The following is a 12,175-nucleotide window of genomic DNA, read 5'->3' as shown; positions in this document are numbered from 1 at the left end:
TCTCCCGGCGTGGCAGCCCAGGACTGCTACTTCGCGGCGCTTGGGATAGATGGCGCGACCGGCGCTCATCAATATGGCGGCGCGCTTTGAATTCACGGTGTTCTGGTGTATATTAGCTTGCCTCTGGAAAGTTTAGCGATGGTTACTGAAAAATAACTATTTCTGGGACGTATCGGACAACTTAGTAAGATAGGCACTTCCTCTTTTGAACACCAGACAGCGTGCAAAATTGGCCGTGAATTAGCTCAGAATAGTTCCAACGCTGTTGGCGACCGCTAGATGCTTGCTAGCGTGACTCGCGTCAGATTTTATTCGCGATCAACCTTTAATTAACGTGGGTAATTGTGATGCGACAAAGCAGCCCCTGTTTTCTAAACCCTAAATAGCGGTATCCCTTTTTAGCATGAGACGAACTTAATATGTGCAACAAAAGTTTAATTTCAAGAAAAGAAAATTCCCATGTTTGTTTTCGTTTTATGTTAATGCGGTCCCAAGTTTCATGAATTCAGAGCATAACAGCTGATCAGCAACGCTATTGCTAAAGCGGTAAAAAAAGGCACAGCAAATACAATGGCTAATTTTCGCATTCTTAGTTGGTACCATTTGAACGTATTTTTTAAATGTTTCCATGTGTAGTGTATGTCACACAAATTCCAGAACGGCACTCGTAAAAGAAACGTGCAAACTAATGACTAGTTCTTCCAAAGTAGACCCCTCAGCTCTCTACGCCTAGATACCACAGTTTCTCTAAATAATGGAAGCAAATAGAAAACGTTTCATGCACGATGCTTTTTATCAGATTAGTCGCAAAAGTTTCGATTGCTGTCATATTTTCATGATGCTTCTCTATCTGCGACAATTCCGCACTGGGAAGCAAAAAGAAATCACATGGCCGCAGATCGAGTTAAAATGGTGGATGTGGCAGAAATATAGTGTTGGCCACTGATACAGCACTCCAGGCCTCACAATGTCGTGCAACAAGAATCACTTTCCTCATGACGACAAACGATGACAGCATCGCCGAATCGCTTCGTGCAAAATGCTAAATCGCGCCAGTGCGACAATTTTGGATTATATTGTTTATCCTGAATTCAAGCAAGTATTCATGGTTCACCAAGCATCTACCGTATCATAAGTACGATCAATGCTGTGTCTGTTATTGGTGGTTCTCGCTTCACTTCTTTAGAAGGAGGTGAGCCGTGACCTCGTCATTCGGCACTTTGTCGCTTCGTTTGAGGGTCATGCTGGCAGCAACAGAATTTCATCTCTCGTAATGATGCTTAAAAAGTGTGGTATCACTTCTTACCTTTTCCAAAAGTTCAGCAGAAGTTATCTAGTTTTCTCTGCTAGTCTGTAAGTGTATGAGGGACGATTTTAGCATCCAGTTACCGATCTCCTAAATCAGTTAGTAGGATCTCACGAAACACATTCTTGCTCAATTTCAGGTCTTGTAATATGATGCGACAGTAACACGGCCATTTTCATTCAGCAAACGCATCACACGCTCCACATTTTCAGAGGTACGCGACAGGCAGCCGACTCTGGGATCGTCTTGCACAGATCTTTGCCCACCCGTGACCTTTAGCGCCCATTAAAGTCACAGCTTCTCAATAATCGTTTGTTACCATACATTGGCTGAATCATGTTCCATGTCTCATAACACGGCGGCCACATTTCGATGGGGGCGAAATGCGAAAACACCCGTGTACTTAGATTTAGGTGCACGTTAAAGAACCCCAGGTGGTCAAAATTTCCGGAGTCCTCCACTACGGTGTGCCTCATAATCAGAAAGTGGTTTTGGCACGTAAAACCCAATAATTTCATTGTTTATGTCTCATAAGGGGTTTCGGATAGCCTAACGCATAACTTGATGCTGGATCTCGGCTCGAAATTTGTATCCATCACGCTATCCGTATAACATCCAACTAAATACGACAATAAGCGGAAAAGTGGATTGATAAACACAGCTCTGCCACCTCTCAAGCTGTGGACAGTTTTCCAAAGATATGCCAACTTTGAGCAAATACAAAGAGACTCAATGACACCTATTTTTTCAGTTTGAATATCACATAATAAAAAATAAAAATTAATCTTGGAAAATTTCTCCTGAGGACTATATGAATAATCTCTGTGTTCTATTCTTTCTGTCCTTTCAACTTACAGAATCCCGTACTGAAAAACTGCACATTGTGTTGTGCAGGGAAGGATGGTGATAATATCACCTACAACGTTACGAAGATGCCTGAAAAGCTTTGCAAAAAACTGGTGAGTATAACTTCGTGCGCTAGCGTTAAACACACGAAACGAAAGACAATGACGATAGACGACGTAATGCTGTCTTTTTGTACAGTAGACTCCTGTTAGCGCAAACCCAGTAAAGCGAAATTTTGTGCTATGAGGTACAACGTGTGAATAATATATATATATATATATATATATATATATATATATATATATATATATACTGTAAAGGGGTGTATTTAGTAATTCAACTGGTAGCGTCAAGCGTACCCAAGAAGTCAGGCGACACAGAGCAGGAACCGCTGGATGGCCGTGTGGCTCTCTCTCGTGCCAAGCACTGGCGATCCGGCTCGCTCAGTGGTTGCACTGCCATCATCGAATAGACGACCTGGCTGACCTTGTCCATGTGCTCTTCTTCCGTACAATATATATATATATATATATATATATATATACACTAAATGGGGAAAATATAAGAAAGAAAATCCACTTAACAACAACTTTCAATATCGCTGACACACGGGTACTGCAAAGACGAGTACTGCACTAGACTCGGGGACATATACCGGAATGATGTTTACACGGTATAACACGTGACAAAGTGAGTGAGTGAGTGAGTGAGTGAGTGAGTGAGTGAGTGAGTGAGTGAGTGAGTGAGTGAGTGAGTGAGTGAGTGAGTGAGTGAGTGAGTGAGTGAGTGAGTGAGTGAGTGAGTGAGTGAACATTTATTGGGTCCAGCAAAACACGATAAAACGCGCACCCGGCTAATCCCACAACGGGACTGACAGGTCTAGCCTGCCGGCCCGATTGCGGACGCGCTGGACTGCCAGGATTTGGTCCTCAAAGACGGGACTTCGCAGGAGCGCGTCCCACTCTTCCTTGGTGAACTGCGGGCCCAACGACCCACGCTCCCAGAGCATGTGAGTCAAAGTAGCAGCCTCACCACCGGCCACGCAAGAACAATTCCAGTAAATCTCAGGATATATGCTGTTAAGGTCCGGACACCGGATTTGGGTAGGAGTTAGTTTGCAGAAGTCTGAGCGTGACCGCCTACGGCCTGCTTAACTTGGAATGAGGTGGCGGGAAAACCCTTCTCTTTAAGTAAAAGAATTTAGTGATCTCATTGTGCGTGATAGGCGCGTCTCTGTGTCCGAGGAGAGAGTCGCCCGATCCGAGGGCAGCGCGGTCGGTAAAGCCACGCGCAGCCTCGTGGGCAGATTCGTTGAGGTTTAGAGGAACCCCCTCAATCGCCCCGACGTGGGCTGGGAACCAAAGGATGGAGTGTATGGAGCTGTCGCCGTGTTTGGCGCCTTTCAGAGTTTGAACTGCCTGCCGGGCTACCCGGCCTTTCTGGAATGCCCTGACGGCCGCTTTCGAATCGCTCCGACCGTCCTTCATAGCGAGTGCAATGGCCACTTGCTCGGCCACCTCAGGGTCCGTCATCCAGACCGAGGCACAGTTGATGACTTTGCCCAGCGTGTCCACGACGGAAACCGCAAAAGCCTTGCCGTCTCGGCATGCAGCTGCGTCCACAAAGCTTGCTTCGATCTTGTCCTTGTTTATTTGCTTCAGTATATTCAATGCTCTTGCCTTGCGACTTCCTGCGTTGTGAACGGGATGAACGTTGCGGGGCAAAGGCCGATCTCCTTTTCGGTGAGAGGTCCCTTGCGGAAGGGGAGAAATCGTGAGCGTGTATCTTTTAGGCGCATCGGCTTCAGCGACGAAGACAACGAAGGCAGCGGACGCGCTCGATAACTTTTTCTTATTCTGTCGCCGTTTCTAAGAAAAAAAAAACATTTTACAGCCACGCTTTAGGCACCTTGGCATCATTTTTTTTTTATTCCAGACATTCTTTCTCCAGGAGCCTCCTTTCTTGGACACTGCCATAGGAATGCTTGCTCAGTCGTGGAGGCATTTTTAGTGGGTTCAGGGTGATTTTAGTTTGCTGAAAAAGTACTGTCCATGCACTGGGAACGGCCAAGGTTGCAAGCCCAACGTCCAGACATCTCTTACACGTGACCAATCACGTGACTTAAGTTCGCTACCTCGTGAATACCGGCATCGAAATCTGCGTTATCCCGCCTACGTTGGCAGACCACCGCCCCCGTGATCATGCGTCTTAAATTCTGGGGTTTTATGTGCCAGAACCGTTATGTGGTTATGAGGCACGCCGTAGTGGGAGTCTCCAAAATAATTTTTACCACCTGGGATCTTTACCGTGCACCTAATGCACGGCACCACAGGCGTTCTTGCATTTCGCCCCCATCGAAATGCGACCGCGTTGGCCGGAATTTATGCGACCTCTTCTGTCACCATCGTGAATGGCTCGACCGTTTAAACGCATGATCACCCTGCTCACTGGCCTGTGGCGGACACTTCTCCAGCTTTTTTATAATTACTGACTTCCCTGTCTCCCCATCATTGGCACTGAATTTTTTAATGGCATTTCGAGCCGCTATATTTGATGAAACACGGCTAGAGCTCATCAACATACAAACCCACCTAAGCGTCCAGGGCATCTCATCTAATATCCCTTCTTTACACTTTCTCCACACCCACTCCAGTGTTCCACATCCTTGGTCAGCACTTCTTGCGAAGTTTCCGGAGCTTTTTTCAACCGCCCTCTCGTGACACGCCCGTCGTTCATGATGTGACGCACCGCATTATCACGAAAGGTACACCGGTCGGCGCCACCGCGGTGGCGCCGAGACCGGTGAGTCAAATGAGTCAGAGTCAAATTGCACATTTTTCTGCTCGCATGGCGTCTTTTAATGCGCGACTTGTGATAAATCAACTGGCCTTTATATACGCAGCGATAAAATTAGTAAGCTTAGTAAATACGGGCGCGTTCACTCAATGCTGGCCCCGTTCGGGAAGAAGTGGGCTGCAGAACTAGCTGATGAGAAACATTGTCGTGGTTAAGTTGGCAGTGTGGAAACGGAGCAATACCATATTTTGGAAGCAATGAAAATGGAAAATGTTATGAGTATTTTCCGAACATCCTACCCGTGGTCTGCAAGCCTGTGAGGCGGTCGCGTGACAGAATAACAGCTGTACTAGTTTACACAATTGGCTCTTGCACACTATTAATAATAAATCACTTACTTTAATCCTTGGAAGCATTTGCAAGTATTTCCACTAATAATTGATTCTAGCCGTAGCCAAAACAAACATCACTTGTAATTATGTTAAATATGGCGTTCACCTGCAAGGTGATGCTAATCGTTCTTGAACAACGTTAAATCGGAAGCACGAGCTGCTTAACGTTTTCTTTTTTTTAATATGGATCTAACCACGTTATAATAGCACAAAAAATTCTCTAAAGCAGTTCTCTTTTTCAAGTGATTGGGTGCGGTGAGAGATATGACTGCTGCGTACAATGATTTAAATCGCTTGAACAAAACATTCCGCCCATGTTTCTGAGGTAGACTAGCACGAAAAAGCGACCTTTTGCATAAAAATGTACCTACCAAAATGAATTACACTCAACACCACAGGATGATGTCATTAGCGTGGGTCACATCCGAAAAAATAAACGGTACTTGTTTTTGTTTCACACAATTCCAAGTAGGGCGGCATTTTGTTGCTTTGAATTGGCATGGTAAATAAACAAACAGTACTCGTTGCTTCTTTCTATACATCTCTAAGCATGGTGGCGTCGTTTGCGTTGAATTGGCGTATACTTCACGCTGGTTGTTGCACAAGATCTTGTTGTCGATGTGTTAAACATAGTTGGCTATTCTAATTGCGCCTTTTGCCCGCTTTCTTTTCTTTTCTTTTTTTTTTTTTTTTGACGCCCTAAATAACAGGCGCGGCATACGCGCGCATTTCTTGGTGTTCCTGCCGCGAATATGCCATTTTGCGTCGTAGAGTTTCTGTAAAATGTCACTGTAGTTAACACGCACAGCCTGATCTCCCCGAGCAACAAGAGAGCACGTGCAGCGCGACTGAGCGCCGCGTGTGACGAAAGAGGAGCAAACGCAGCCTGAGCCGTGCCTGAGCGCCGCGAGCAATCAGAGGGAGGGAGAAAGAGCCCGCGCAGCGCTATATATTTACGCAGCGCCACTGAGCACACTGGGCGCCGCGAGCAGTTAACGACTGAGGAGCGCGCGCGTTGCCGTAAAGGCAACACATCGTGGCGCGTCGACGCGATCGCAAAAAGGAACCTTTCAACATTGCAGGCCACGGAGGAAGCAAAATCAGGAGAGGCCCTGACGTCACTCTTTGTGATGCGAAAGTGAAGCCGGAAGTTGGTGTTGCTCATGGCGTTGATCCGCCTATCGGGCCAGCTCTCCTCTCTTGTTTAGATTTCTCGCGAAACCACGCCGCGCTGCGCGCAACCGTGCTGCTCGGACCAGCGCGCTCCGCAGCAATACTAAGCAATCGTTAGCACGTTAGCATGATTCCGCCAAAGAGGGCAAAATTTCCCGCGGATATTCCTTCGTCCGTTGCCATTGCCGTGGCGCGGTACATTGCGTACAGCGTTGTATGCGCGTTCATTTCACGAACTTTAGTTCCTCCTGTCCCACCTGGCCACAGCAACATCTGGTTGAGCACGGTCCAGATAACGCAGCGCAACAAAACACGGAGACCAACGCAAACCTGCCCGCACGGCGCCTTTGCCACAGTACGAAACCTACGGAGCATTACGTGTGAGCGCACAGAACAATAACAAAGCCGCCATTGTGGCCCGAAAGGCGGGGCCACTACAGCAAAGAAATAAAGAAACAGCAAAACAAAGGCGAACGTACTACGTCATTTCCTCCACACTTTTCTCCTAGCGCGCGGAGGGGGTAGGGCCTCTCCTCAGTTTCCTTCCTCCATGGCACAGAACAATAACAAAGCCGCCATTGCGGCCCGAAAGGCGTGGCCGCCACGGCAAAGAAATAAAAAAATCAGCAAAAGAGAGGAGAACCTACTACGTCATTTCCTCCACACTTTTCTCCTAGCTCGCGGAGGGGGGGGCCTCTCCTCAGTTTCCTACCTCCATTCTATCGACATTTAAAGGCTGCCCTCGTGCGTTCCAAAAAGAGCATTTCGTTGCTTCATCTTGTTCTCCTAGGCCTCCGGACTGCGCTAAAAAGGTATTTGCAGTGCTTTAAGGTGGAACTTGTTTTCGGCTCAAAACTCCGCGTACTACGTGTATTTTTTGCCGCGAAGTCGTCCACCGCATGTGTTCACATCACCGACTACGCAAGTCGGCTTGGAGAAAGGATGGACGCCGTCGTTCCGCCACCTGTTCGCTCAACTTGTGGAAACATCTTTGTCAGCCCGCACCTTAGTGACTGCACGTATACCTTTTTGCGCCACGACGCAATCCGTGCTTTGCTAAAACCGCAATGCTACGGCCCCTGCAAAGTCTTAAGCCGCGCGCCCAAGCAATTCGTCATCCTCATTAACCGACGGGAAGACACCGCGCCTATACTAACCGCTCTAAACCAGCTCATCTTATCGATGACTCGGGAAACACACACACCACCACCAACGCATTCCAACCTCCACTTCGGCACCGTACAGAGAGCGCTTCGCCACAGAAGACGCCTACATGTCCTCCAGCAACGCTGCTCAGCAGCCTCGCGGCTTCCTCACTAGAGGGAGGGCCTTGTAGCGAGCATCTACGTTTTAGGCAAGTCGACTTCAGCGACGAAGACAACAGGCGCACTCGGTGTACGCTAGTCTCTCGATCGCCATGCTTGGAACTGTGACAGTCCGTGGTTTACGAGAGACTGAAGTTTTCTTTTTCTTTCTTTTTTTTAACCGACGCACATATTTTGAATATTTCAACTATGTACTGCGACCGTGTGCATCGCTCCTTTTACTGCAGTCCTGAAACCACCGCTATCCTGCACAGCTCTTTAACAACACAAAACTGGACGAAGAACAATGGTTCCTTATTAATAATTTGACTCCTTGCAAAAACTATTTTATATTTAGCAATGACGCAATTTTGAAGATTTTTTTTGATGCTTGAAGTTTATTTCTTTCTTCATTACAGAAAGCGAAAACAAGAGCTAAAGGCCATATGGCCTGACAGGGGCTCTTGCTCCTAAGCGCGTTCGGCTTACATGATGCTACAATGTACTTTGACCAGATAATCAATTTTTTAACGTTTGTCAATTTCAGTTTATAGAAATAGCACCATGGGCTTTGCTGTTTTGCTTACTGGAAACATATAAAGGATACCGCGCCGTACCGTGTGTCAGCGGCGAAATTTTTTTTTTCATATAAACGTTATTCAGCGTAAAAGGAAAAGTTTACTTCAAACAATTTTAGTTCACCTGTGTGTCGGGGCGTAACTCGGTTAAGCGGATCTTCCACCGCCTCCACTGACGCATGCTACTTGGCTCAGCGAAGGGCCCGAATCGACAGTCTTGGAGGAGGCGACTCAGCTAGCTACACAAGAAGGAAATGGTTTCTTTTTTTATTATTATCATTATTCAAAATCTTGCCCTGGATGTTTCTATGAGCATAAGTAGCGGTGCCAGTGTCGATAACGAAGTGAAAATCTGCAGGGCTGGCACTTCCAAAACAATAGAGCGGGCCCTAGATGTGCCTTTGCAGGCTAGAAAATTAGGTGAGGAAACTGCCCAAGAGTCATCACAACCATTTCCACGCATGATGCAGCTGATAGCCGACTATGCCTTGTATACTAACTTGCAATAAATGCGTGCAATGACGGTGCCGTCGTCGTCATATCATTTTTGACGTTCCATAATCAGTCCGTCGTCCTCATGCCATTGTCGTCATCGTCAAAAAATCACCGTCATGCCCCTGGTCAATGCATCGTCGTCGTTTTGCCATAGTGATTCTATTCTCGTCGTGCCTTTGTCGTCTCGGTGTCGTTGTCACGGCGTCGTCCTCATTTCACCTACGCCATACCATTGTCGTCATAGAGTCGTCGTCATTCCAGCATTGTCATACCATTGTCATCATGGCGTCGTCGTAACTGTAGCTCCGTAATTCCCTTAATCACAATGCCGTCTGTCACTCCAACATCGGCATCACATCCTCGTCACACGACCGTCTTCCCTCCAGATGTCGTCATCCTATGGCGGTCATGTCATTGTCATCATTCCATCGTCGTCATGCAGTGATGTAATGTTATTCCATTGCTGTGAACACCTTTATTCTGTTAGGCGCTACATCAGCGATATCGTTTCCTTTTGAATTGTCGTAACATCTCCAAAATGTCATCACCGGAGCATGAGTTTGCCTTTGGGGAACAAAACAAAAAGTCACAGACAGATAAATCCGCCGTGTAGGGAGGGTGTTTCAGCACAGTGATGGAACTGCATGCCAAAAACTAACGCTCTATCAATCCAGAGTGTTCATGGACCTCATAGTGGTGCAGAATTCAGCACCTATTCTTCAACAAATTTGGTCGCATGCGGCGTACACGAGCTATCAGACACTTCAGGATCTCCTCGTCGAAAGCTGCACTGACAGTTTGTTATTTACATACAAATTTATAATGCAGTCAAAAAAAAATGTCGCAGTTTTGCGCGAAAGACGAATCACCGATTGCGATAATAAATGATTAGACAGCTATGCAAAGTAAGGAGAGTAGTTTTATCGGCCGTATAAACTTGTGAACATTCGCTTACTAACTAAATTAACAAGCGGGGTGACACGCGCTCACAGGAAAACATGAAAACATTTCACTTGATGACCGCGGACACTCGCTGTCAAGGCACTGGCGTGAGGAAAGCTGCAGCAGCCGCGAGCCGAACTGCTCATCGTGCTACCTCTCGCTTCAATGCGAACTAAGCGGCGAGAACCTAGCGCACGCGCAGCCAGCAGCCTTCTGTACCCACAGCAGAAGGCTTTCAAGATAGGGCCCGTGCGGCCACGCTCAGCCTCGCAATACGCCGCCGCCGCCGGAGTAGAGCAACCCCCTGCCCCCTCTCCCCCGCTGCCTTGCGCGCGATGGAAGTCGGCGCGCTTCCTCCCCGCCTTCCTCCCTTGCGCATGCAAGATCTAGCCACCATTCTCCTCGGCTCCCCCTCGCACGCATTCACTAGAATCCACAAATTATGGCGCGCGGCAGCGACGTTATCTCACTTCGGCTTTACACGGAACGTCACGGTGACGGCGATGGCGGAAATGCGCCTGGAGTGTCCATATCTATCTCAGTAGCTATCTATCTATCGTATCTATCTCGTAACTATCTCAGTAGAACTACATGTCTGATTCTTGCTTCATTCTTCTGCGCTTTCTTTTGGTCTTAGCTCAGCTTCATTTTTCCACTTCTTGCTTTGTGACTTCAACTCGATGTCGTATTCCTAAATTCAAGTTTCGTCGCCGGTGACGGCCTCTTGTAACTAATAATCGCTGTCGTTTCAAGTTTCCTTATCAATGCAACATTCTTTTCGTCGCAAATTTAGCTCACGAGGCAGCAGTTGCAAATCGAACAAGCGTGACATTTTTTCAACATATTGCACATATGTACGCCTTACAACTCCTGATTAACACAAGAGTTTGATAAATTATAACTACTATGGCATAATGAGCTCTCTCGAACGCAACCATTGCTAGTTGGGTGGTCAAACGTACTGCCAAGCCACGCCTCTCTGAACGCCGAGCGCGAGGTTAAATTTAGCTCTGATTGCGTCATGCTTGGCGCAACAGCGTCATGTGCGCCCGCTACACGTGCATGGTCGAGTAATGGCTTCTTTCCTCTGTACAACGGTTCCAATATACGCAGGACCCTAATATAAGGAATAATGCTTTTTCATGCTTTCGTTACATCGGTTTCAGTAAGCGACCCCATTTCAGCCTTTTAAAGAACGTTTCAACACAAAAACCATAACGGGCCGATCCTTATATTTCTGTTTTCTTTCTTCTTGGAAATTTATTTCTCTCTGTCGATCCCAGCCGATTGATAACTTCTGTTCTAAATCTCTAGAAATAAAAGACAAATTATTTTCGTAGTCAAGATTTCAAAATAGGATCTACGCTATATTACGCAGAGAACCAAAAAAATATTAATAAAGACATCTGTTCAGAGCATGCTCAACTGAGACACGTGAGAGAGCAAACAACAAAAAGTAATTGGGAAAGCTATAGGCTTGCAGAGCGATATGCAGCATTTGACGTGGCTGAAAGAGTAGATTTAGTTACTGTAGTTATATCTTTAACAACTTGCTTTACATACCCGGTGGCAACCCTGTAGTAACTGACGCAACATGAAAAAAAGTTTTTGCAATTTTATTTTTCACTGAGTTCACGAGCATCTGACATGTCTTTCATTTTCTTGCAGAAAAATGCCGGGAAGAGAACTTGACTGGGTTGCAGTGCAGCCGCATTCTGAGCGCCTAAAGATTTACGAAATAAACTCAAATGTAGAATATGTATAAATTTGTATCGGAGTTTATTTTCGCACTGTCTTCCTAATATTTTATGTTCACTGTATGATTTGCAGCCATGCAAATTTACAACGTTGTTAAAACATGCACTCAGAAAACTAATTTCATTTCGTTTCTCTTTGAAGACTACGGCGAGTTACCACTAGTGTTTTGTATCGGGAATGTCTCTTTCTAACGTTGCTAACATGTTTCTTGCCTCCTTTTTGGGCAGATCCCAAAGGTCATCATCATCATCATCATCATCATCATCATCATGGGCCTGCTTTTATGTCCGCTGCAGGACAAAGGTCTCTCCATGCGATCTCTATGCGATGTCTTGCGCTAACTCATTCCAACTTGTGCCTGAAAATTGCCGAATTTCATCACCCCACCTAGTTTTCTGCAGTCCTCGACTGCGCTTCCTTTCCCTCGGTACCCATTCTATAACTCTACTGGTCCATTAGTTATCTACTCTAACTATTACAAGTAATGCAATGCGTAGGGCAGATCATGTAATCACGAATATAGTGCGGTCTAAATATAAGTTGGAATCTGAACCTGGCAACGTTTAACGCTCGAACGTTATCTAG

General features: G+C 46.4%; 1 long non-coding RNA gene across 1 annotated transcript in view; it reads left to right on the top strand.

Moving 5' to 3' along the window:
- Positions 1-11,538, top strand: part of LOC126516492 (uncharacterized) — a 30,905-nt gene extending 19,367 nt beyond the window's left edge. Inside the window, exons 3-4 of the long non-coding RNA XR_011892332.1 lie at positions 2,164-2,265; positions 11,501-11,538. This is a non-coding gene — a long non-coding RNA (uncharacterized lncRNA). The remainder of the gene's footprint in view (positions 1-2,163; positions 2,266-11,500) is intronic.
- The last annotated feature ends 637 nt before the right edge of the window (positions 11,539-12,175 follow it).

The sequence above is a fragment of the Dermacentor andersoni genome, chromosome 1 (assembly GCF_023375885.2).
Source record: "Dermacentor andersoni chromosome 1, qqDerAnde1_hic_scaffold, whole genome shotgun sequence".
Classification (NCBI taxonomy): domain Eukaryota; kingdom Metazoa; phylum Arthropoda; class Arachnida; order Ixodida; family Ixodidae; genus Dermacentor; species Dermacentor andersoni.
This window is presented reverse-complemented; position numbering and strand designations above follow the sequence as displayed.